The sequence below is a fragment of the Neofelis nebulosa genome, chromosome 4 (assembly GCF_028018385.1).
Source record: "Neofelis nebulosa isolate mNeoNeb1 chromosome 4, mNeoNeb1.pri, whole genome shotgun sequence".
NCBI classification, from domain to species: domain Eukaryota; kingdom Metazoa; phylum Chordata; class Mammalia; order Carnivora; family Felidae; genus Neofelis; species Neofelis nebulosa.
The window spans coordinates 85,598,476-85,623,028 of record NC_080785.1 but is presented as its reverse complement, the minus strand read 5'-3'; the positions used below and the strand labels follow the sequence as shown (position 1 = coordinate 85,623,028).

General features: G+C 34.3%; 1 long non-coding RNA gene across 1 annotated transcript; it reads left to right on the top strand.

The window, feature by feature from the left end:
• Window positions 1–14,015: 14,015 nt before the first annotated feature.
• LOC131509478 (uncharacterized) lies at window positions 14,016–24,215 on the top strand. The gene is made up of 3 exons (XR_009260519.1): window positions 14,016–14,128; window positions 22,639–22,679; window positions 23,355–24,215. It is a non-coding gene; the product is annotated as an uncharacterized LOC131509478 (long non-coding RNA).
• Window positions 24,216–24,553: the final 338 nt, after the last annotated feature.

The following is a 24,553-nucleotide window of genomic DNA, read 5'->3' as shown; positions in this document are numbered from 1 at the left end:
TATTTTTCCTTATGTACACAACTCTTTTCATATATTTATAATGTATCATTTAAAAATATTTCATGTAAGGAGTTTTGCATAAAGTTATTTTCACAAAGAAACATTTTACTCTCCAAATTAGCTTATTTCACTTCTGGAAAAATTCTTGAATTTTTACATTAAAAAAATTGGCATTATAGTATGAAATATAGTTTTATGAGCTGTCACAGGATTTTTTAATTTAGGGGAAATGAATATAATGTGTCTCACAGAAAATGTTCTTAATAATGTTTCTGCAATTTGGAGATCTTAAGTAAAGTGAGAAGAGGTTGGAAGCCTAGTCACCTATGTGTACCATTCTTCATTCAATAGTCAGGCTCCTAATGCATGATTTTAGATGGCTGAGTGCAGTTTAGAAGCATTATCTTGCCATTAAAGGAAATGCAGGGGAACCGTCATTTAGTTAAGATACTCCCATCATTTAAATTGGACTTAGTATTAAATACTGCTTCCTAGAAACTAATATGCACACTGAAAAAATTGGAAAATTGCAGTATAATAGTTCCATTCCATACTTTGAATGTAACTGAATTACCAAACCAGCAGTCACTTACTCTACAGTGCAAGGTCATAGGACATATAGGACATGCAGCTTAGGAGTGTACCTGAGCCAAATTCAAGATGGTAGCCTATGAAAGAATGTGAAGATGAACAAAAAAAAAAATGAAAGATATAGCCTCTTTTCAACTGTTGGAGTGTCAGCGTGGCAGAGCAAAGGATCAAGGTGTGGGTGGCAACCACTCTGCAGTCACATGGGTGGGAATAAATATTAAAACAAAATATACAAGCACATACAGTCACATCACATACCAGACCACCATGTACCTGCTCGTCCCAAAGCAAGGTGACACAGAACTCTAAGAGGAAAAAAAAGACACTGTCCCAAGGGCAGAATACCTAATAAAGGTAGTGAGAAAATGACCAGAATACCATATCTAAATGTAAGCTGGCTTCTTACTCTGCACAGTCTTCTGGCCATCTCTAAGCTTCAATTAATAGCTGGCGCAGAATGAATGCTCACCTTCAAAGCAGGGTAATAATCAAAAAGAAAATACCATGGAGGTATTGCTGGTTCCCTAACCAGCATCCACTTCCCTATTTCCAAATTGTGTCTTATATTTCTAAGTAGCCATCCCTCCCCATGTGGCTCCCATATTGCTAGAAGTCAGTGTTATCACCTATATTCAGTACATCTGTTCTATGCAATTATCACATGCTCTTCTCCTAGCAAAACCAATTGGTTCAGCCATGGGCATGCAACACAGTTTGATTCAATGACATGCAAAGAGTGTGATAGGGATATTGGGGGAATGTTATCTTTCTCCTGAGAGGCTGCTGCTGAAAGAGAGGAGAGCTGTTCATATTCCTCTCGACATTATAATTTTATGTACATGTGAAGCTCAGAGAAGTTGTAGGCATCTCCAGGCACGAGGGTAAAGATGATAAATGGAAAAATTGTGCTTTAGCCAATACCAAAGCATGTCCTACATCTGCCTTTCTACTTATGTTAGCAATTTTGAGTACAGAACAATTCAGGAAATACAGCATTCATAAATATAGCCCTTTTTGGCAATAATAAATGATAAGGAATTCCAGTCAAAACAAAAGAAAGAGAAAGGGGAAAACCATGGTAATGGAAATATGGTAAGAATTGAATAATAATTAAATAAATTTAAGTATAGAAACAGAACAGAAAAGGGAAAGGCAAATATTGGTAATAAATATGTTGAAGACAAAAGAAGAATTCTAACAAAAATATGAAAACAGGCCTAAGAGCAAGTATATCCATCATCACAATAAAAGAATGATTTTGAAAATGACATCCACATCGAATCAAATAATAAAACCAACTTTTATACATTGGACAATAATAATTTACATTTTCTTCAAGTGTGCAGGCACATTTACAAAGACCGACCACATTATAAGTCACAAATAAAATTTCAACTAATTTCAAAAATGTGAGAAAATATTAGATCAATTTATGGTTACAGTGAACTAAAGCTAGGAATTAAAATAAAAATAGAAACAAATGGCATAATAAACAAAAATAACTATAAGGAATATACTATATATCAGAACTCATGGCATATAGTTAAAAAGAGCTCAAAGAGCTCAAAAGAAAATAGCCTAGTGTCTCCATTACTAACAAAGAATATAAAAATAATTGACTTGAATATTCAATAGAAGGAGGCAGAAAATATTGTTAGGAAAGGTGTTAGAAGAATTTAACAGTGACAAACATGAGTGAAGAATTAGAAAACAGAAGAGTGATAGAACTAACAAATAAAACAAAAAGCAGTTATTATATAAACTCATAAAATAAATTGACTTCTAGCTAACATAATAATAAAAAAGAAGAAATCACATGTAGAGATACCTGTGTATTTGTCAAAAACAGTAGCATACACAAAACCAAGTGTGAAACCTAATGTAAACTCTGGAGTTGGTTAATAATGTATTAATATTGGTTCATTAGCTCTAACAAATGTAGCACATTATTTCAAGATGTTAATAGTAGGGGATTTGTTTGGGGGAAGGATATTTGGAAATTCTGTATATGCTCAATTTTTTTGTCAGCCTAAAACTCAAAAAATAGAGTGTGTTAACTTAAAAAAATAATAATAAGGAAATAACTACCTATTTATAAAATATTTGAAATAACATAACAATACTTTTATTCATTCTACAAAAATTATACATAACAATTGCAATCTAGGTGGAATTGCTAATTATTTTCCAGATAAATGACCAAAATTCAACCCTAAGATGTTAGAAACTTTAAATAGACCAGGGGTTATTGAATCAATCACATATTTGGAAGTTTTGTCCCCCAGGATGCGCTAGCTAGTAAATGATATTGATCCTTTAGAAAACAGAAATGCACTTAAACTGTCCCAAAGAATGAGGAAAAAAGGTAAATTTAAAATTTATTTTTACCCAGGCATCATGACATTAAGATCAAAACCAAGATTTCCCTCACAACCCAGTTCTGGATTACCTTCAACATGTAACTGATCAGGACCACAAAGATTAGCATCCACACCCGGGTACCCATGATTTCAGAATGTACTAATGTCGACTGTAGAAAATCACAACAGTGCTATAAATAACTTTAATCAGATTAGCTTTGTGAAGGAAGATGATAAATTAGTTACAACAATAACTTTAAGTGGATGAGAACATTCATTGATCACATGCCCCTTTTCTAACAATTATAAAATATGATCACAGATCAGGGAATATTTGTTAGAAAGTGGACAAATATCTGGACTATCCTTAATCTTGTGAAATAATTTGTTCCAAAACTGGAATAGGACCATTAACAAATGTGTGTGTGTGTGTGTGTGTGTGTGTGTGTGTGTGTGTGTGTGTGTTTTAACTACAAACTTATTATTTATACTCATGATGTACAAAGACATTCAGGGACACCTGGGTGGGTCAGTCGATTAAGCTCTAACTTCAGCTAAGGTCATGATCTCACTGGTTCGTGAGTTCAAGCCCTGTACCGGGCTCTGTGCTGACAGCTCAGAGCCTGGGGTCTGCTTTGGATTGTGTCACCCTCTCTCACTGCCCCTACCCTGTTCATGCTCTGTCTCTTTCTCTCTCAAAAATAATAAATAAAACATTTAAAAAATTAGAAAAAAAAAGACTCACATTGGTTTTAAAAAATCTCTTCAGATCGCATAAATCTTTCCAAATATAAGGAACTGACCTAAAATGAAGTGACTAAACTAATAAAGAAATTAATATACAATAGGAATTTGATAGTAGAAATAATTTTTTTTCTGCAATCAGTCATATAACATATAATTAGTTATTCCTTTAAATTTTGGTAGAATTTATGTATAAAGGATTCTGTTTCTTCCTCTCTTTTTTAAGTTTTCTAATCATGGTTTAGAAAGTTAAGTTATCTAATCATGGTTTCTATTTCTTCTTGGGAAAATTTTGGCATTTTGTATCTTTCTAGTATTTTTCCATTTTGTTTGGTTTTCAAACATATTACCTGGTCCATAATCCTTCTTTATTTTTTGTTAAAATGTCTGTCTTAACAAGTTATAAGAAGTTTTAAATGAGGATTTCTTTCACAGTAAATATTACTGCCTTTGGGGGCTACTGGTTCCGACAAATTATAAAAACCTTTCCCAGCAAAAATTGCCAAAAATTTCAAATAATCCCTTGTAAAGTCTTTCTGAGCTGGGAATGAAAGATGAAAGAGCAAATCCACAGGGTGAGGATATTGACTAATGTAAATCTTTGCTCAGTTAAATATTCGTGCAAAAATTTCTGGGGTAACACTTGAAGAACAGAAATAGATTCCATAGTTTTTGCAAGTATTGAAATAAATAAATGGATTTAAAGATGTGATTAATCAAAAAAAATAGAAAACAGAAAAAGCAGGAAAAAGAAATATAAATGCACATATTAGATATGAGTTAAATTACATTAGCAGTTATGATCTGTATAAATGGACTAAACTCCAGCTAATAGTAAAAAATTATACACAGAATTTTAAGAAAAATATCCATATGATATATGCCATAGGCATGATTAAAGCAAAAGGAAAAAATTTTGAAGATGATATTATATAAAAAAGAAAATACTCCAGGAAAGTCTTTGGTTTCAATTTTATTAGATGAAGTCATTCTGAGGCATAAATTAATATAAGAGATAGCAAAAGGGAGGGTAACAATTTATTACTAGAAAGTTTGAAGTGAAATGTCATATTTTATGTATGATAAAATGATTTCAAAATACTTAAAAGTACTATAGGAAAACTTGAGATACTCATAATAATAGCAGAACATTTTAATGAACTTTTAAGAAATAGATGACTAAATCTATTTTTACAAATATCAGCAAGGATAGAAATATTCAAACAACACATTTAACCTTTATCTAATAGCTACCTATCCTTTCTATATTCATTTTATTTTTTTTAATGTTTTACTTATTTTTAAGACAGAGCATGAGCATGAGCAGGGGAGGGGCAGAGAGGGAGAGGGAGACACAGAATCCATGGCAGGCGCCAGGGTCGGAGCTGTCAGCACAGAGCCCAATGCGGGGCTCAAACTCACAGACCGGGAGATCATGACCTGAGCCAAAGTCGGAAGCTTAACTGACCTAGCCGCCCAGGCACCCCTATCCTTTCTATATTCAAAAGCTGGAAAATATACATCAAGGACATACTATATTTTTTAAACGTGACTGAAAAAAAATGTTTAACCTAAAATTCAACTTGAGAAGTTAGAAAAACTGCAGAATAAGCCCAAAAAGAAATAGAAAGAAGGAAATAATATACATAAATATAGTAACTATTTCTGAAAAGAAGATAATGAGTAAAAAAACTAATAGGTGATGCTTCAAGATGATCAATAAAATTGAAAAGTATCTCAAAATGGATGAAGAAAAGAGAAATATCTTAAACCATATAATGTATTAATGAATGAATAGGATAATATACTACTAATGAATAAATAACAGATATTGAAAGATAATTCAATAATCTAATAAAATATTTGTCCAAAATAATTAGAAGTTAGAAGAAATGCATACATTGCTTGAAAAATATAAATTCCCAAAATTACTCAAAAAGAAATAGGAACTTTGAATTAACCTATTAACTTTGAAGAAACTTAATACTTTAAAGCCTTTCCACTAAGCAAACATGGGGGCAGGAATTTATTACAGGTGAACTATATCAAATATTCCAGAAATAGCTAATTATAACCTTATACAAACTCAGAGAATAGAAGAATCATCTTTTAATAGTTCTGTGAAGTGTGATAAACTGAATTCTAAAATGGCTTCCCAAAGATCCCGTGCTCTAATCCTTGGAAACTATGAGATGTAATTAAGGTTACTAATTACTTGACCTTAAATGGGTATGCTATTTTGAATTATTTAGATGAGCCCATGAAATCACATCAGCTCTTAACAGCAGAAGAGAAAGTCTGAAATAAAGTACTAGGAGGGTTCTATTCCAGAGCCTCCAGATAAAAGCCCACACTGGCTAACATATTGATTTTAGTCCAGTGAAAACCAGAGCAGAGAATTCCACCCCATTATTCCAAATTTCTGTTTTACAGAACTGTGAGATAATACATTTATATTGTTTTAAGTTCTGTGTCCATGCCCACATTCAGGCAGAGCCATGAGAAAATTATAAATAAAAAATGGAGGACTCTTGTCCTTGAGGGTTGCTTCTCTGAGTTTGGATTTCCCTTTCTAATCTGCCTGATTTTGTTTATTTTTCAGAGTCTTCATATACTTTTTGTAGTTTATCCAGCGTTTTTCATTATGATTAGTGGAAAACACAGGTTATAGTTGGTTTAGTCCATTTGGTCAGAACTGAAAACTATTCTGTCTGTTCTTATTAAAGGACTGTCAGACCTTTTCATTTGATTCTTTATGTATTTTACTTTCTCTTCAGTGTTTCTCATAACTTTATTTCTCTAAATTGCAAATTCTGGTTATTCAAATGTATCTTATGATCATGAATTTCCTCTTTGGCTGAATTAAATACTTTTTAACCTATTCTTTAGGTTTGGAGTATCAACAATAGTGTTTTGCATTTCTATAGATTCATTTAATGATCTTTTAACTGCCTGATTATACCTGATTTTCCTCTAATCTTTGTGATTCAATCTTTTGTTTATTTAAATACTTCTTATTTTTTGTTCTATAGTCTATAGTTGTAAACTTCAATATATGCAATATGTGAGAGTAAATCTGTTATTTAATATTCCTCTTCTGACTCTACTTGTGGTGGCTTGTCTCTTTTTGTGGTTGGTGGTTTTTAATTATGAGTTTCTTGGATGATCTGATCTATAAGAAATCTTTTTTTAAAGTTTATTTACTTTTTTGAGTGATTTCTACACCCAACATGGGGCTCAAACTCGCCACCCCAAGATCAACAGTCACATGTGCCACACCAACTGAGCCAGCAGGTGTCCCAGAAATCTTAATCCTAAATTGAGGGTCTTTGCTTCTGACAGGATCTAGGGAATGCCACCAATCTGGGATGACTGTACAGCTCCCAAAATGTACAGCTCCTCAATATGAGATAAAAATATTTGTTCAATGATTTCACCATTGCCCGAGGCTCAGCCTCTAGTTCAATGTTAATAGCAGCTTCCAAACTCATGGAATCTTGCTTTCAAATCTACTCATTGCTCCCAACCTCAGCCCCAGATCACTGATTTGTGTGAATGTGTGTGTGTGTGTGTGTGTGTGTGTGTGCTCTTTTTATTTTGTTTGTTTTCTCAAGAGGGGTGGATAGTTTTCTGTGAAGAAATTCAGCAATCCATTGAAATATAATGTATCATATCAAGGACCTAATTGTTCCATTACAAAGCGGTCCCTCTGAGCAATTTGTCTGTCATTTTGCCAAAAGTTAAATTTTAACCAACTCCTCTCTATCTCCCAGTATTTTTCACGTGTCATTCCTTCTCTTGTTTCCTTTGTCTTTTGAATTTATAATTATTTTATTTTATTTCCTTTATGTTCATTTAACAACTGCTCTAGTGGAGCAGTGATAAAGGAAAAAAAAATCATTCTGCAATTTTGAACCAGAAGGTTTTCTTTTTCATATAATTTTTAGAAGTTGTACCAATACATACACACACACACACACAATTGTATATGGTTCCTATTAACATAACTTTAACTGATGAGTACTTCCTGTCATTAAAATTATTCAAAAACATAATACTAAAAATACTCTAGAGAATCTGAAGTCTTATTTTGGCTCTTTAAGTTTTTTCCCCCACTAAGTAGGATTTACTACAATGAACACTATGAATATCTTTGAACAATAATCTTTGTGCTAATCACTGATGGATTTTTATTACATAATTCTCAATTACTTTTAAAAGTGGTTTAAAAAATCCATATTTCTATCAACAGATTATAGTAATAGCTCTTTCTCTATATTCTCCCTTGCATTTCTATTATTAAAAAAATTCCCAGTCTGGTTACCAGCATAATATATAAGTATAATGTGTGTCTTTACTGTATACTTATTATTTTATATTTAATTGCTTATGTTTCAAAAATTTTCTGAGCTTTGTTCATTTTCGTATAAATCATTCCTTTACATGATTAGAAATTTTCCCAATTTTAGTTTCTTAACCTTGTATATTAATATACTTTAATTAGAAATGTATATATTATTACAAATAATGAATTTTTAAAAGCAAAAAACTTCTTTGTGGAAATATTATTCAACCACCATTAAAATTTTAAATTTCATTTAGCATCTGTTTTATGCAGTAAAAACCTACAAATAAAAGTTATTTTTGCTGCCTTTGGTCTTGTAAAACAAATGAAGGACTAAACATAACAATAAAGTATACATATCTAAATCATTATGAGACACAGAGAAATGAACACCCAACTCAGACCTGGACTCTAAGAAAACCTTTAAGCAAAATAGGACATTTATTTTTTCTGAGTTTATAGAATTTATTGCAGACCAGCTGAGGATTGAAAACTAATCTGAAGATAATACTTATTTTGAGAAGCAAACATAAAACCAGCTGCATACAACTTTCACACCATCAGTTCATATATGTTCACTGAGCCATACAATAAAAAATGGGAATAAACATTCAAGTCAATATAATTATACTTGATTTTTCTTAACCTAATACATGTGTTAAGTATTGTTGCTCAGAGCCTATTATTCCTGTGAGCAATTGTAGAAAACGACTCTGTTTCAGCCACATAAGAGATAAAAGAATAACTCATCCTAGAAATAATAATAATAATAATAATAATAATAATAATAATAAACTTTCCTGAAGCTGATAGCTCAATCATAGAATATAATGTTGAGTACTTAATAGAAGTGATTTCAGATCTAATTCAGCTATTTAAGGGGTTTATGTTTGGACATTTAAGTGTGTATATAAACACACTCATACATGTGTTGTACAATAAATCTCTTCTAATAACTAATTTGTGTTCCTCAGCATCTGCTTTCTCCAGGGGAACAATTTCCAAGAATTGTGCTAAGTAGGTTTTGTTTCCTGTTCCTTTCAGGGGAAGCTCTGATTCTGGTCTCTTTATTGTTTACAATCTTGGTAGTGCCACAGAGCAGCACTGAATAGCTGTGGCTGTGAATGTGCATCCCATGTAATCTCAGGTACGTAGTAAAAATATTATTACCGCAGAACAATACCCAAACTCAGCCCAATCCTTGCCCACTTGCATTCAGTCAGGATAATTTTACAAAATGTACTCTTAATAGAACTTGGTTAGGCACAGGTTTTAAAGAGCACTAAAAGCAGAAGGTACTTTAGAAAAAAGCATTCCTTGCCTTACAGTGACTTCTAATTTTAAAAATCAAAGAACTAGCAAGAACATTCTGAACCAAAGGTTGTATCCTCTTACTCTGAGTCCATGTTGGTCACACACATACATGCAAATATCACCCACACACCAGAGCCAGAAAGGGATTTCTGACAGGAGTATTCATTCCGCTAATAAATGTTTTGAGTATCTTCAAGGTAATGGGAGGTTTGGTGTTTAACTATTTAACAAGGCAGACACAGTCCCAAACCTCATGGCAATTCAGATTTGTGAGCTAGACAGGCAACAAACAAAACAAACAGAAAGAGAGTAATCACAAATCAGGACATATGACATAAAGAAAGTGAACAATTTTCTATGATAGTAAGTATAGGGAGAACTAGTTGAGATATAACTGAGAGAGACAACTATTTAGAGAGATGGCACAATAAAGAGGGGAGGGAGGAGGAGTGATCTAAGTAATAACATGTATAAAGGCCCTGGGGGTGAGTATAGGAACTAAAAGAAGAACAGAAAAGAGTACAGCTGACACATGGCGATCACAGGGAAATGGGAAAAAAAAGAGAGAGAGAAAGAAATAAGATTGGGAAATTAGTTTTTACTCTAATGGAGGTGGGGAGTAAGGTGTGCTTTGTAGGCCTCTATAGGAGTGTATATTCTATTCTAAACATAAGGGAGAGCCATTGAGAAATTTAAAGCAGAGAAATAAAATGATCAGTTTTATTTTAAAAATATCAGTGTGATCACTATGTGGAAATAAACTGATTAAAGTTTGGCAATTATGAAAAATGGGTCAGAAATGATGGGTTACACTAGAATTCAGTAATAGATATGGACAGAAATGGACAGATTTGAAATATATTTTGAAGGCATTAATGAACAGGTATTGTGAATTAAATTAAGTATGAGGATTCTGTGGGAATAATTGAGAATGAGCCCAAGCTCCTAGTTTGAGAAACTATAGAAATGGTATTGTCATTCTTGGAAAAGAATAGACTTGAGAGAAAAATATTTAAAGAAGGGATTAAAGATAAGAAATAAAAAGTTTGATTCTGGATGTCTTATATTTAAGATATTTGTAACACATCTAAATTGAACTGTTTTGTTAATAAGAGGTTATACGGATAGTGAGTCCAAAAGAGAGGGTGGGACTATAGATATGAAACAGTATCTGAAGGCACGATAATGAATGTGATCATTAAGGTAGAATTTTTTAAATTTTTTAAATTTTTTTCTTTATTTTTGAGAGAGAGAGAGACAGAGTGTTGGTGGGGGAAGGGCAGAGGGAGACACACACACAGAATCCAAAGCAGGCTCCAGACTCTGAACTGTCAGCACAGAACCCAACGCAGGGCTTGAACTCGTGAACTGTGAGATCACGACCTGAGCTGAAGTCGGACGCTTAACTGGCTGAGCCACCCAGGCGCCCTAAGGTAGAATTTAAATTAGAGAAGAACGTTCCATCTTTGGATGGAAAATTTTCCCAGCTGTGTCAAAAGCTGTTGACAAGTGTCCATTGCATTTTATATGAGGGAGATCACTGATGATCTTGACAACAGCAGTTTTAGTGGACAAATGGCACAAGCCAGTTATAAGTGGGTTAAGGTTGAGGAGTGAATAGGAGGTCAATAAATGGATTCACTGTGTAGACAACTCTTGAGAAGTTTGTTCTGTGAATGGTGAAACAAGAAAACAGTGGTGGGAATCAAGACAGGGTTTTATTTTAAAAGCAGAAAATACTAAAGCACATTTATAAGCTGCTTGTAAAGTTCTAGTTTATCTAGTGGTATCGGTGTTGCAGGAAAGAGGATGAAGGACTAATGAGCCAAGTTTTTTAAAAAGTGAGGGGATAGAAATCAGAGCATGCATGGAAAAAATGGATCTTTTTCAGTAGAGAGAAATCCTTCATCCAAAAAAAGAGGAAGTAGGATCACATAGGGCAGCATCCAAAAGATAGGCAAATTAAACATGGTGAATTTTAAGAAATTCTGAAAGCAACATTGGCAAAATGTATTGGTCACTGTTAAAAATCAACTTGGACAAGATGAGCAAACAGAAGTTGATTTTATTCTAATACTGTTGCCAGTGATAGAGGAGAAAGCACAGACCAAATGAGGACGCTCATGTTCTCAGAGATAAAAAGGGCAGAGTTTTGGGGCGCCTGGGTGGCGCAGTCGGTTAAGCGTCCGACTTCAGCCAGGTCACGATCTCGCGGTCCGTGAGTTCGAGCCCCGCATCAGGCTCTGGCCTGATGGCTCGGAGCCTGGAGCCTGTTTCCGATTCTGTGTCTCCCTCTCTCTCTGCCCCACCCCCGTTCATGCTCTGTCTCTCTCTGTCCCAAAAATAAATAAAAAAACGTTGAAAAATTAAAAAAAAAAAAAAGGGCAGAGTTTTTGGGATTTGAGGTGAGGGAACCATAAGCCATCTGCACTTCCTAAGTAGCTTTACCCCCAAGAAAAAGTAAACTTTCTCTTCCGTTGGTAGGGTCCTACATAAGAATAGAAGTTGAGGTGTTATCTTCCTTGATTTTATTTCAAAAGGATGGCTCCCAGGTCTTTGAGAAAGACGTTCCTGGCTTCTATAAGTGGCAAGAACTTTTTAAGAAGACTTATATCTCAAAGGGACAGAGGAAGGATTCACAATTACAAGTTTTCTAAAGTAAATGTTCAAGAAAAGGGAAGTTGGAACCTAGAGGCAGGAAAGAAACTGGGTAAAGTTTTGTCAAGGTGAGGGGAATGTTAAGGTTGTCTTGGTCTCCAAGTAGAAATGTCTGGACATCTAAAATTAAACACCATATGTATTGGTAGTCAGATATTTTAACTGTTTTTCTTTCAAGTCATTGTTTTTCTCATTAATAAGGTGATATGGAAGGAAACATATGTAAATTGAATGCATGACCCATGATATAAATTCTTTTTAAGTTTCTTTTTTTTTGAAAGAGAGAGAGAGAGAGAGAGAGAGAGAACACACACAAGCAGGGGAGGGGCAGAGAGAGAGAGAAGGAGACACAGAATCCAAAGCAGGCTCCAAGCTCTGAGCTGTCAGCACAGAGCCCAACATGGAGTCTGAGTCCATGAACGATGCAATCATCACCTGAGCTGAAGCCAGACACTAACCGACTGAGCCACACAGGCACCCCCATGATATAAATTCTAATGGCACCCTCCGAAGATTTTTTTGGCAGATTGTATGTGTGCGTTTGCAAGATTGTATTATAACTATGTGTACATGTCTATCCCTTCTCCTGCAGGGTAATTCCTGGTCCTTTAGCATGTTCTGCTTTGTCTCACCAGTTCTCAGCAGGGTGCTTGGTATGTAGTAGATAATGTTAAAACAACCTTCATTTTGTGAGTCCATTGACACATACACTCACTTGCCATACCAGCCCAAGTCTTTTGCTTTTTTCTGGGGTGGATTCTCATAACCAGGAGGCCATATACTTTCAACTCCCTTTTCAGACTTTATCCCCAGCACTCCATTGGTCTCAAGGTGAGCTCCATTTTCCCTGCCTGAATGTGCCATTCCCATTAATATGTGGCCCCAGAAAAATATTTCCAGACAGGATGGCTGAAGAGGTGATCCTTTCCTACTCACCACCCATGCCCAATATGAATGCAAGTGCTATGACCTGTGGCCAGGACCTGTTGTCATGGAGCTTCATCTCTTGCCAAGACTTCATTTCTTACCTGGAACAGCCACTTTTTGTGTCCTTATTTGTTCATAGCATTGTTAAGCATTTGGGAATGATCTTATCTTTATTCTATAGATGTGGCTATCAAATCAGAGAGAGATTAAGTAACTTCTCCAAGATCATTTTTAGAAAATGATAATGCTGGGATTCAAACCCAAGCAGTTTGATACTAAAGCCTGGTTCTTAACCACTTTCATACCCTGCATCCCCATAACAAATGCGCTAGTTCAAGAAATGTACAATATGTGATTTAACAAGTTTGTAAATATTTACTTTTTAAATGCCAGTGAATCTCCAAGTGTTTTGGAAAACAAAACCAAAAACAAATAAAATGCTGACTATGCAGCTACTACAGATTACTTTTTTATGTAAGTCAAGGATCTTCTCTCATTGTCAACTCTTGTAAATAATCCATTTAATATTCTTTAATTTTAAACATCATTTTACATATATTGATGTACATCATAGGAAACTAATATAATCTTTCTAATTAAAATTCATATGTTTCTTGACCTAGTAAAGCAAGTAGGAAACAATGTGTTACTAATGAATAAAAACTTTATGTAGCTTTCAGAGAGAAGTATAGGATAGGAGCCTTTCACAGGCCAATAAAAAAAAAAATCACCAAATTTACTATTACCAAATATCAGGTTTTGCAGGATTTAAGTCATATTTGTTTAAATATTTCTTTTTTAATTAAAATATGATAACCAAGAGAGAAGGATAGACAGAAAAAGGCACTTTAAACTTCACATTTTCAACTTTAACATAGTGATTACTGCCAGTGGACCCTAGGAAACTAAGGCGTCATCACCCAGTGACTTGGCATCTGTTTGTTTTCCATTTTTCAAAAGAATATGCATTTTGTGTTTAAATATAAATTTATTTACTAATAAAACCAAATTGTGCCATTGTAAAAAAATAAAAATAAAAAATAAATAGTTCTTTTGCTTTCTAGTTTAGAGCCACACTTTGCAAATGTCTGTTAAAAGCCTAGGATCACTACATCAGAGTGAAATACCAACCATTAACGACAGCTAGAGTCACTCTTCAGTCAGGAACAAATGGATCATGGACAAAGAGGTTGGCACAATCTTCATTTTCTTTTCCTTTTATTGACCTCCTCAAAATGAAAAGCCCTCCTGAAAACAGGTGGTCCTGAAAATCTGTAGATAATTAAGCAAAATGAGGCTTGTTGACAGCTTGGCATGAATAGTGAATCTTTAATTACATTTTAATGACAACTCCTATTATTTTACATAACTATGTTAGGTGGTGTAACATGAGATTAATCTGCTAATGCAGATTTTGAATTGTTTTTCTCAACATTTAGAAAACTGTGAGTAATAAAAACACGTTTAGTGATTCAATGGTTTGTAGAGATCCCTTTTTTATATGTAGCATATCTTCTCATTTTTGTTATCATATATATATATATATATATATATATATATATATATATGTATAGCCTTGCATAATTATTAAAAATATCATTACCTTATATCAAGGATACCTAAATTGGAAGAGTGTGTTCTGGCTAAGATGGTACCTAAAATCACTTCTAGTGGAATCCTCTGTAACATTAGGTAGTCACATTATTTTTTAGCAAAACACAAATTACAAAGACCTTTAAAAGTCTCTTTAAAGACTAAATTTATTTGACATTATTGGTTAAAGAGTTTTAGTTCTGCAATAACTTCAACAAGAGTTATAATTAGCGTTTGCATTTTTTATGCTTAATGCGTTAAACTGCTAATAAACTTATTTATTTTGAATTCCATGTAAATTATTCTAAGCAGCTTATATAGATGAAGTTGAATCCAAGCTTTTCCCAAAGTGATTTCAACCATCTGTGAAAATATTGTACCATATCATGGCCCTCATTTATCCTAATTAGGTCTTATGTAATAAATCATCTTTTTGTCCAGTCAAAGTGCTCTGATTTTTTTCAAACACGTCATACATTCCAAGGCATTGAAATAAATATAATTTAATAGGTTATATTTTTAATAGGATAGCTTTAAACATTAAGAAATAATAGAAATCTGTGTTCCCTTTTTTGGGTAAATTGTGAGGATCTACTACTTAGAATTTTAGTTCAAGGGAAGGGCAGATTTGGAAAATACAAATCCATTTGGTACTTAGCAAAACGGGCTGCACTTCATTTTTTTTTCTGGTTCTGACAATGTATAAATTGATGCAAATCAGCTAATTGCTATTCCAAGAGAGAAGATGGGCACATCAAAGTGCACGGGTTTAAAATGGAGCTCAGGACTTGTCCTCTAAACATGGTACCTCATTAAAACTCCATCTTGGTTTAATCATACCACCATCAACCCTTTGTTCATACCTGAAACTTGACTAATCCATCTCCCTTGCCCTAAATCCTGTCCACTACCAAGCCTTGTTGATTCTATCTCCTAAATACATCTTAATTATATTCATTCTTATCTATTTCCACTATCCGCTATTATGCCCAAACATTGCATTTCTCTTCCCTTATTTACACTTACCTGTCTCCAGGCCATTCTCTATCCTATAGGCAACATCACTCTACAAACTATTAAGTTTATGAGGGGACTGGATGGCTTAGTTGGTTGAGCATCTGACTTGATTTGGGGTCAGGTCATGATCTCAACTCAGGTCATGATCTCACCATTTGAGGGATAGAGACCCACAACTAGATCTGAGCTGACAGCATGCTGACAGCATGGAACCTACTTGATATTCTCTCCCACTGTCTCTCCCCACCCATCTCTTTCTTAAAATAAATACACTTAAAAAAGAAAACAATTAAGTTTATGATACAATTCCTTTGGAATAAGGTCTAGATTAAAAAAATAGATAAAACTAAGCATATATTACCCCCATAACCAAGAAATTCCAATCCTAGATATTTACTTAAGAGTAATGAAAAATGTATATTTTACTAAAATCCTTGTATAAGACTGTCCATGGTAACTTTATTTATAATAGCCAAATTGGAAATGGCTCAGGTAGCCTACAAGAGTGTTATATATTGATACAACAAAATACTACTCAAAAGTTAAAAAAAACAAAACAAGACTGATCAGCTCAGTATGTCTGAATCTCAAAAATGTCATGCTAATTGAAGGAAGCCTTACATGGAGCATATTCTTGGATTCTATTTATCTGAAATTCTAGAATAGGCAGGACTAATCCATGGTAAAAAAATAAAAATCAGAATACTAGCTGCCAGTGAGAAGGGGAGAGTGGGAACAGGAATTGACTGCAAAGGAGCATATAGCAATTTTCTGGGTGATAGAAATGTACTATATCTTTTTTTATTGACATTTCACATGACATTATACTAGATTTATGTGTACAGTGTAATGATTTGATATTTGTATATACTGAAAAATGATCACCTTAATAAGTCTAGTTAATATCAACTATATAGTTACAATTTTTTGAACTTCTCAGATCATTTCATAGGGGTTGCAGTTTAGGTTTATGCATTTGTCAATGCTCGTAGAAAGGATATCACTTGTGCTTTTCACAGTTCTTTTTTCTTACCTTAAGAAATAGAAATAATCTTAAATAAATCTTGAACCCTAATTAAATGATATGCATGCTACAGATCTCTTTGTACTTGATGATGGCTGATTTGTGACCCGGTATGGGATCTATTTTGGAGAATGTTCCATAGTCACTCTAGAAGATGTATATCCTGTTGCTTTAGGGTGAAATGTTCTGAATATATCTGTTAAGTCCATCTGGTCCAGTGTGTCATTCAAAGCCATTGTTTCCTTGTTGATTATCTGCTTAGCTGATCTATCAATTTCTGTAAGTGGTGTGTCAAAGTTCCCTGCTATTATGGTATTATTATCACTGAGTTTAAAGAAACTCATAAAGATGTTTGTGATTAATTGATTTATATATTTGGGTTTCTCCATGTTGGGGCATAAATATTTACAATTGTTAGATCTTATTGGAGATAGAAGTCCCCTTAATTATGATATAATGCCCTTCTTCATCTCTTGTTACAGTCTTTGGTTTAAAATCTAGTTTGTCAGATATAAGTATGACTACTCTGGCTTTCTTTTGATGTCCATTAGCATGATATATGGTTCTCCATTCCCGTAGTTTCAATCTGCAGGTGTCTGATTTTTGGGGGTTTTTTGTTGTTGTTTTGTATTGTTTTTTGTTGTTTTTAATTTGTTTTTTGTTTTTTGTTTTGCCTTCCCAGTTTCTTTTTTTTTTTTTTTTAATTTACATCCAAGTTAGCAAATAGTGAAATAATGCTTTCAGGAGTATAATCCAGTGATTTTTCCCCTACATATAACACCCAGTGCTCATCCCAACAAGTGTCCTCTTTAATACCCCTTGCGCATTTAGCCCATCCCTCCACCCACAATCCCTCCAGCAACCCTCAGTTTATTCTCTGTATTTAACAGTCTCTTGTGTTTTGCCCCCCCTTCCTGCTTTTATATTATTTTTGCTTCCCTTTGCTTATGTTTATCTCTTTTGTATCTTAAATTTAACATATGAGTGAAGTTGTATGATATTTGTCTTTCTTTGAATAATTTCACTTACCATAATACACTCTAGTTCCATCTACATTGTTGCAAAAAGATTTCATTCTTTTTGATCACCGAGTAATCCTCCATTCTATATATATATATACACCACATCTTCTCTCTCCATTCATCTGTTGATGAAGATTTGTGCTCTTTCCATACTTTGGCTATTGTTGATACCATTGCTGTAAACATTGGGGTGTCTGTGCCCCTTCAAAACAGCACACCTGTATCCTTTGGATAAACACCTAGTAGCAATCTGCAGGTGTCTTTAGGTTTAAAATAAGTCTGTTGTAGGCAGCATACAGATTGGGTCTTGTTTTTTTTCTTGCGTTTACCCATTCTGACCCCTATGTCTTTTGACTGGAGCCTTTAGTCCATTTACATTTAGAATAATTATTGAAATATATGAATTTAGTGCCATTGTGTTACCTGTAGAGTTATTTTTTCTGGTGGTCTTCTCTGGTCTTTTCTAGTCTTTGTTGCTTTTGGTCTGTTTTGTTTTGTTTTGTCCACTAAGAGTCCCCCTTAGGCATGCCTGGGTGGCTCAGTCAGTTGAACATTCGACTTTGGCTCAGGTCATGATCTCACTGGTCATGAGTTTGAGCCCTGCATCAGGCTCTGTTCTGACAGCACAGAGCCTGCTTCAGATCCTCTGTCTCTATCTCTCTATGCCCAGATTGCTTGCTCTCTTTCTCTCTCTCTCCCTCTCAAAAATAAATAAACATTAGGGGCGCCTGGGTGGCTCACTCGGTTAAGTGTCTGATTTCAACTCAGGTCATGATCTCACAGTCTGTGAGTTCGAGCCCCGCGTCGGGCTCTGTGCTGACAGCTCAGAGCTTGGAGCCTGTTTCAGATTCTGTGTCTCCCTCTCTCTCTGACCCTCCCCTGTTCATGCTCTGTCTCTCTCTGTCTCAAAAATAAATGTTAAAAAATTAAATAAATAAGTGAATAAATAAATAAACATTAAAAAAAGAGTCCCCCTTAAAATTTCTTACACTGCTGGTTTAGTGGTCATGAACTCTAGTTTTTGTTTGTCTAAGAAACTCTTTATCTCACCTTCTATTCTAATTGCTGGATAAAGAATTCTTGGCTGCATATTTTTCTGATTCAGAACATTGAATATATCCTGCCACTCCTTTCTGGCCTGCCAAGGTTCTGTGAACACATCTTCTGCAAACCTGATCTGTCTTCCCTTATAGGTTAAGGACACTTTTTCAATTGCCGCTTTCATGATTCTTTTCTTGCTTGTATATTTTGTGAATTTAACTATGATATGCCTTGGTGATAGTCGGGTTTTGTTGAATCTAATGGGAGTTCTCTGTGCTTCTTGGATTTTGATGTCTGTGTCCTTCCCCAGATTAGGAAAGGTTTCAGCTATAATTTTCTCACACAAACCTTCTGCCGCTTTTCCTCTCTCTTCATCTTCTGGGATTCCTGTGATATGAATGTTATTCCTCTTTAATAAGTCACTGAGTTCTCTAAGTCTTGTATCATGATCTTTTACCTTTATTTTTCTCTTTTTTCTGCTTCATTATTTTCCATAATTTTATCTTCTATATCACTGATTCATTGCTCTGTTTTGTCCATCCTTGCTGTCATGGCATCCATTTGAGATTGCATCTTGGCTGTAGTATTCTTAATTTCAGCCTGACTAGATTTTACTTCTTTTATCTCTGCAGAAAGGGATTGTCTGGTGTCTTCTATGCTTGTTTTCAACCCCAGCTACTATTCTTCTTACTATGGTTTTAAATTCTAGTTCAGACATCTTACTTTTATCTGTGGTGATTAATCCCTGGTCATTATTTCTTCCTGTTCTTTCTTTTGGGGTGAATTCTTCCATCTTGTCATTTTGGAGGAAGAAAAAAATTAATAAAATAAAATTAAAAAAATTAAAAACAAAACAAAGCCAAAAAATCAAATAAAGGAAGCTAGATCCTAGGTGGAATTCTGTCTGCTTGTTGGGAGAACCTTGATAGAAAAGGGAAAAAAGAGAAAGGAAAAATAAAAGTTTGAAAAATTGGGGGCATCTGGGTGGCTCAGACACTTAAGTGTCCAACTGGCTCAGGTCATGATTTTGCAGTTCATGACTTCGAGCCCCATGTCGGGCTCAGTGCTGACAGCTCAGAGCCTGGAGCCTGCTTCAGATTCTGTGTCTCCCTCTCTCTCTGCCCCTTCCATGCTCATTCTCTCCTTCTCTCTCTCTCTCTCTCTCTCTCTCTCTCTCAAAAATAAAAACATTTAAAAAAGTTTTTAAATAACAGAATAGAGTGAAATAAAATGAAGAAAATAAAATAAATCAACAAAACTAAAATAAATTTGCTCTTTCTATATCCAAGAAAGAGAAAGAAAAAAAAGAAAGAACAAAAAAATAACATAAGCAAAACAGAAGCAAAGAAAATGAACAAATGAACGAGCAAACAGAATGAAAGCTGAATGAAGTTACATCCAGTTTCCCCTAGAACTGAAACTTGGCAGCACACTATAGTGGGTAGACTAAACACTGGTCTTCTGAGGAATGTGCATGAAGGAGGCAGGTGGGTGGGGCTTGGTGTGATGGCTCCATTCTCCACTTGGCACTGCTTAGCTCCCTGGGGTCTATCTGTGTGTGTGCAGGCACGTGCATACTGATGTGCATAGGGTGAAATGTATTTATGTTTCAAAAAACTTTGAAATGCATTAAAAATAAAACTAAATTGTGTATTTTGATTGTGGTGGCAACAAGACACCATGCTTTGTCAAAGTTCATAGAAAGGTATACTAGGGGCGCCTGGGTGGCGCAGTCGGTTAAGCGTCTGACTTCAGCCAGGTCACGATCTCGTGGTCCGTGAGTTCGAGCCCCGCGTCAGGCTCTGGGCTGATGGCTCGGAGCCTGGAGCCTGTTTCCGATTCTGTGTCTCCCTCTCTCTCTGCCCCTTCCCCGTTCATGCTCTGTCTCTCTCTGTCCCAAAAATAAATAAAAAACATTGAAAAAAAATAAAAAATAAAATAATAAAAAAAGGTATACTAAAAAGAGTAAAAATTTCTATTTGTAAATTATACCTCAGCTTTTAAAATGCCTCAAAAGATAAGGTGGATCAGTAGATGGCTAAATGAATGGATAGATGAGAGGGTTAGGGTAAATATAGTGAAATATTTACAGTTAAAGAATCAAGGTACTGGATATTTGGGAGTTTACTGCACAATGATTTTAACTTTTCTGGATATTTGAAATTTTCCCATAACAATATGTGGGGGGAAATGTATAAATCTGGCAGGATTGCATTGTCTCCATGCTTAAAACCCTATAATAGGGTTTTAGGATTTGCTCTAGAATTATTAATAAACATGGAATAAAGATTCCACATGCCTAGATTTCTCCCTGAGCTCTAAGTCTTACAGGTCATTTATTCTTCATATACCATTTTCTAATCATCCTTCTTTGTCAGTTTTTACAAAAGAGCACACTCTTCTTCTCAAGGACCTTGTAATTAGGAATGGTGTAAATCATTGTGAGATACTCTGACTCCTCCAGTAGTTTTTAAAACCCATTTGACCATTATCCATTAATATGTCTCTAGTGCATACCTCCATGCCCAGGACTTGGCCTAATGTAAGTACTAAATAATTACATTTCAAAATACATATGAAAAATAACTGAAGAGATAGTCCCCTGAGTTATTTCAAAGTGAATCATGAATTATTTGTGTGGTCTAACCATTGATTTTTAAATATCTCTTCATTTCTTAAAAGCGTAGTGATTTCATACAGTGATAATGAAGCCATGTTAAATAAGACACTAAGAAAAATTATTCTTGAAAATTAAGGACACTTTTCAATTGCCACTTTCATGATTCTTTTCTTGAAAGTTATCAATTGGAAAAGTTTCCCAGGTGTTTTATTTTATTATGCAAAATAAATATTTCTGACAAGCAGTTTATCTGATTATAAATCTTTGTCTTAGTATATTTTTGAAGACTTATGTAAATAGATGTTGACTCAAATATTAATTTTCATTCCACATAAATTTAGTTGCTTATAAGTTGGTAAAAGAAAGCAATGAATTGGCATTTTGACATGAAATAATATATAAGTTGTCCTTCCAGAGAACAGGTGGCAAGTGGGAGGGGGTCCAATAGGACCCTGCCTATTGGAATAGCTATAAAGCTTTTCTGATTATAGTATTAGAGCAAATCTGTGGGATAATGGTTAATTTAAATTGCTCTATACACAAATCTCAGTGTTAATAGTACTGATTAATACTCTAGTGATATTTACCATTAACTCAGCTAAGAGAAATACCAAGAACAGTCTCATTTCCCAATTTTCAGATGTGTACATCAGGAAACTCAGTAAGCAGATATTTCTCTTTAAAAGCATAATAATGAGGGACACCAGGCTGGCTCAGTCAGTGGAGCATGTGACTGATCTTTGGGTTGTCGGTTTGGGCCCCATGTTGGGTATAGAGATAACTTAAAAATAAATGCTTAAAAATATATAAAATAAAAAAGTAATGACCAGGAAACAAAATAAAAAGTATTTAAAGAACTATGAAATAATCTTTCAATTGAAATGCAATAAGATAAAGTCAGTTTTTAGATTATTCTGTAGTTATGTGTGAGGAGATTTCACAAATTCCTGTAAAATCTGATGGGTTAATATTTTTGTGACAGGTACTAAAAATATTCTAAATTTTATATAATCTCGGATGTTGGATTAGAGGGAGAAGTAAAGCAGAAAAGACCTTTTTATCTCAGGAAGTTCCTAGGAAAGAACTCACCGCTGGAAGTATTAAAAATTATGTATACTTTAATTCACATTACAATTGTCTATAATAACTACATATTTTTCCACTGGGTGGAAATGACCTGCAGAGAAAACATCTAAAGTTAACAATGACTGAACTAAGCAGTTTGAGTCCCAACAGAGATATCCGTTGGAATTGCATGAATGAGCCAAGTTTAACCTAATGATTCTAGATGAGGAACAGTGGGAATTATATTTGCAAGATTTAAGAATAGAGTATAAAATATTCACTCAGTGTAACTTCCTTTTATTCCTTTATTTTGCCAGAGTTCTGAAAAAAAGCAATAAACGAAGACACCAATTCTCAAGTGAATAATCCCTTCAATAAAGCCTGTTAAACATGGAGCTGACAGCAAATGGCAAAAACTAAATTTACTTTCTTCTCCAAACAACAAAAATACCCTCATTAGAAACAAGACTGATGGTCTGATACAAATCTTTATATTGAATATGTTGCATTTTGAAGAGAAGCAAAGAGAGAGATGGGGGTTTGCCTGGGATGCGTTTTGTAATGGTTTACCAAAAATCTCTTGGGGTTACATTTAAAGCGTGAATTCATTACCCAGTGATTCTGGGTTATACTGAAACTTCTTTACCCAGAAAATCAATTGTGTAGTTCTTTAGATGTGATCAAACTCAGGGATGTTAATTTACTATAAACTGAGAGACTGGAATGTAATAGAGAATACTAATTTGTTCATTTACAATAAGAATTATGAATTTATTCTGACAAAAATGCATACATTGCTATGATCAAGATAGGCTTTCTTTAGAATAACATAAAAACTAAACCAGAAATTTACTTATTATCCAAGGAATCAACACTAGGAATTTGGATGATTCTTAAAGCTTCTCTCAACTTAACACCTTTCTCCCCCAAAAGACAGAACCTTGCTAGACAATATTACTCTTGATGTTTGACAACATATTCTTCTATCTAATGCTGTGTACATTGACAATTATTTCTGTTCATTATTTTGCAGGTCCCTGTGATGAAAAAGGAACATTTCTTCAAATATGGTTATAAAGCTTATATGACCATAGTCCAGTCTACACTAGTTGTTACTAAATGTGACTTTACATATTTTTAATTTCATCCACTAAGTGTTGAATTCTTTTTTTTTTTCACTCACAAAGGCTACCTGATTTTATTTCCAACTCTTTCAAAAAGAAGGGCTCAGGAAGGCTTCTTACAGTACCTGCACCTGTCACAGACAATCTTTAGCCATATGAAAATCTTTTAGTTCCTATAATCGGATTTACTTTGGAAGACACCTTGTCTCAGCTGCTGTCAACATTGCCATCTGACTGATCTTTCTCCATGTAAGCTGCAAGTGTGCCAATGAGAGGACTTTTAGACCAAAGCAGTAGCCTGAATTGCTGAAAAGATATCAGGCTTAACAAGAAAGCAAGATGGGGCTTAGTTCTCTGTGAGGAAATTCTGCAAGATATTAATAGTTGACCCTTACTAAGAAGATTCCAGAGTCAGAATCTTGGGAAGCCTGATTAAAACAAAGCTACATAATTCTGTGTGCAAACATGTGTCTGAAATTTCTTAAGAGAAGACAAAGTATTATCACATACTATGTCAGCAATTTGACCATGGAATTCTTTTCTTGTACAATACCCACTAATGGCCAATGGAACGAAAATTTGGGACACACAGCCAAAATTAAATACTCACATTCATATATAAATACAAAAATCAATTACAGTAATATATAAAATGCTTTGGATCTTCCTTATTACTGTTCTCTAATTCAGAAAATTATAGAGTTGATTGGAAGTGCATATCTTAGTAGGGAAATAATAACAATAATCATAATTATAATAAGTGATAGTAATAGCAGAGAGAAGCCATAATCTCTATGGCAGTGTTTCTTCAAGTGTGACCTCTAGAGCACCAATATCACAATGATATGGCCTGCTTTACAAGGTGCAAATTCCTAAGTCCCTGTGAAGACTTACTATATCAGAATCTTCTGAAGATGGACCACAGAAATCTGGATTTTAAATAGACACAGCATGAAATCTTGATGTACGCTTGAGCTTGAGAATTATTGAATTGGGATCTCTATTTAAGTTAGAAAAAGACATAACATCTAGGCTCAAAACATTTTAGGCGATTTGATAGACCCCTGGCATCCACCATGCCATGGGAATCAGACAATGTCTTAGTCAA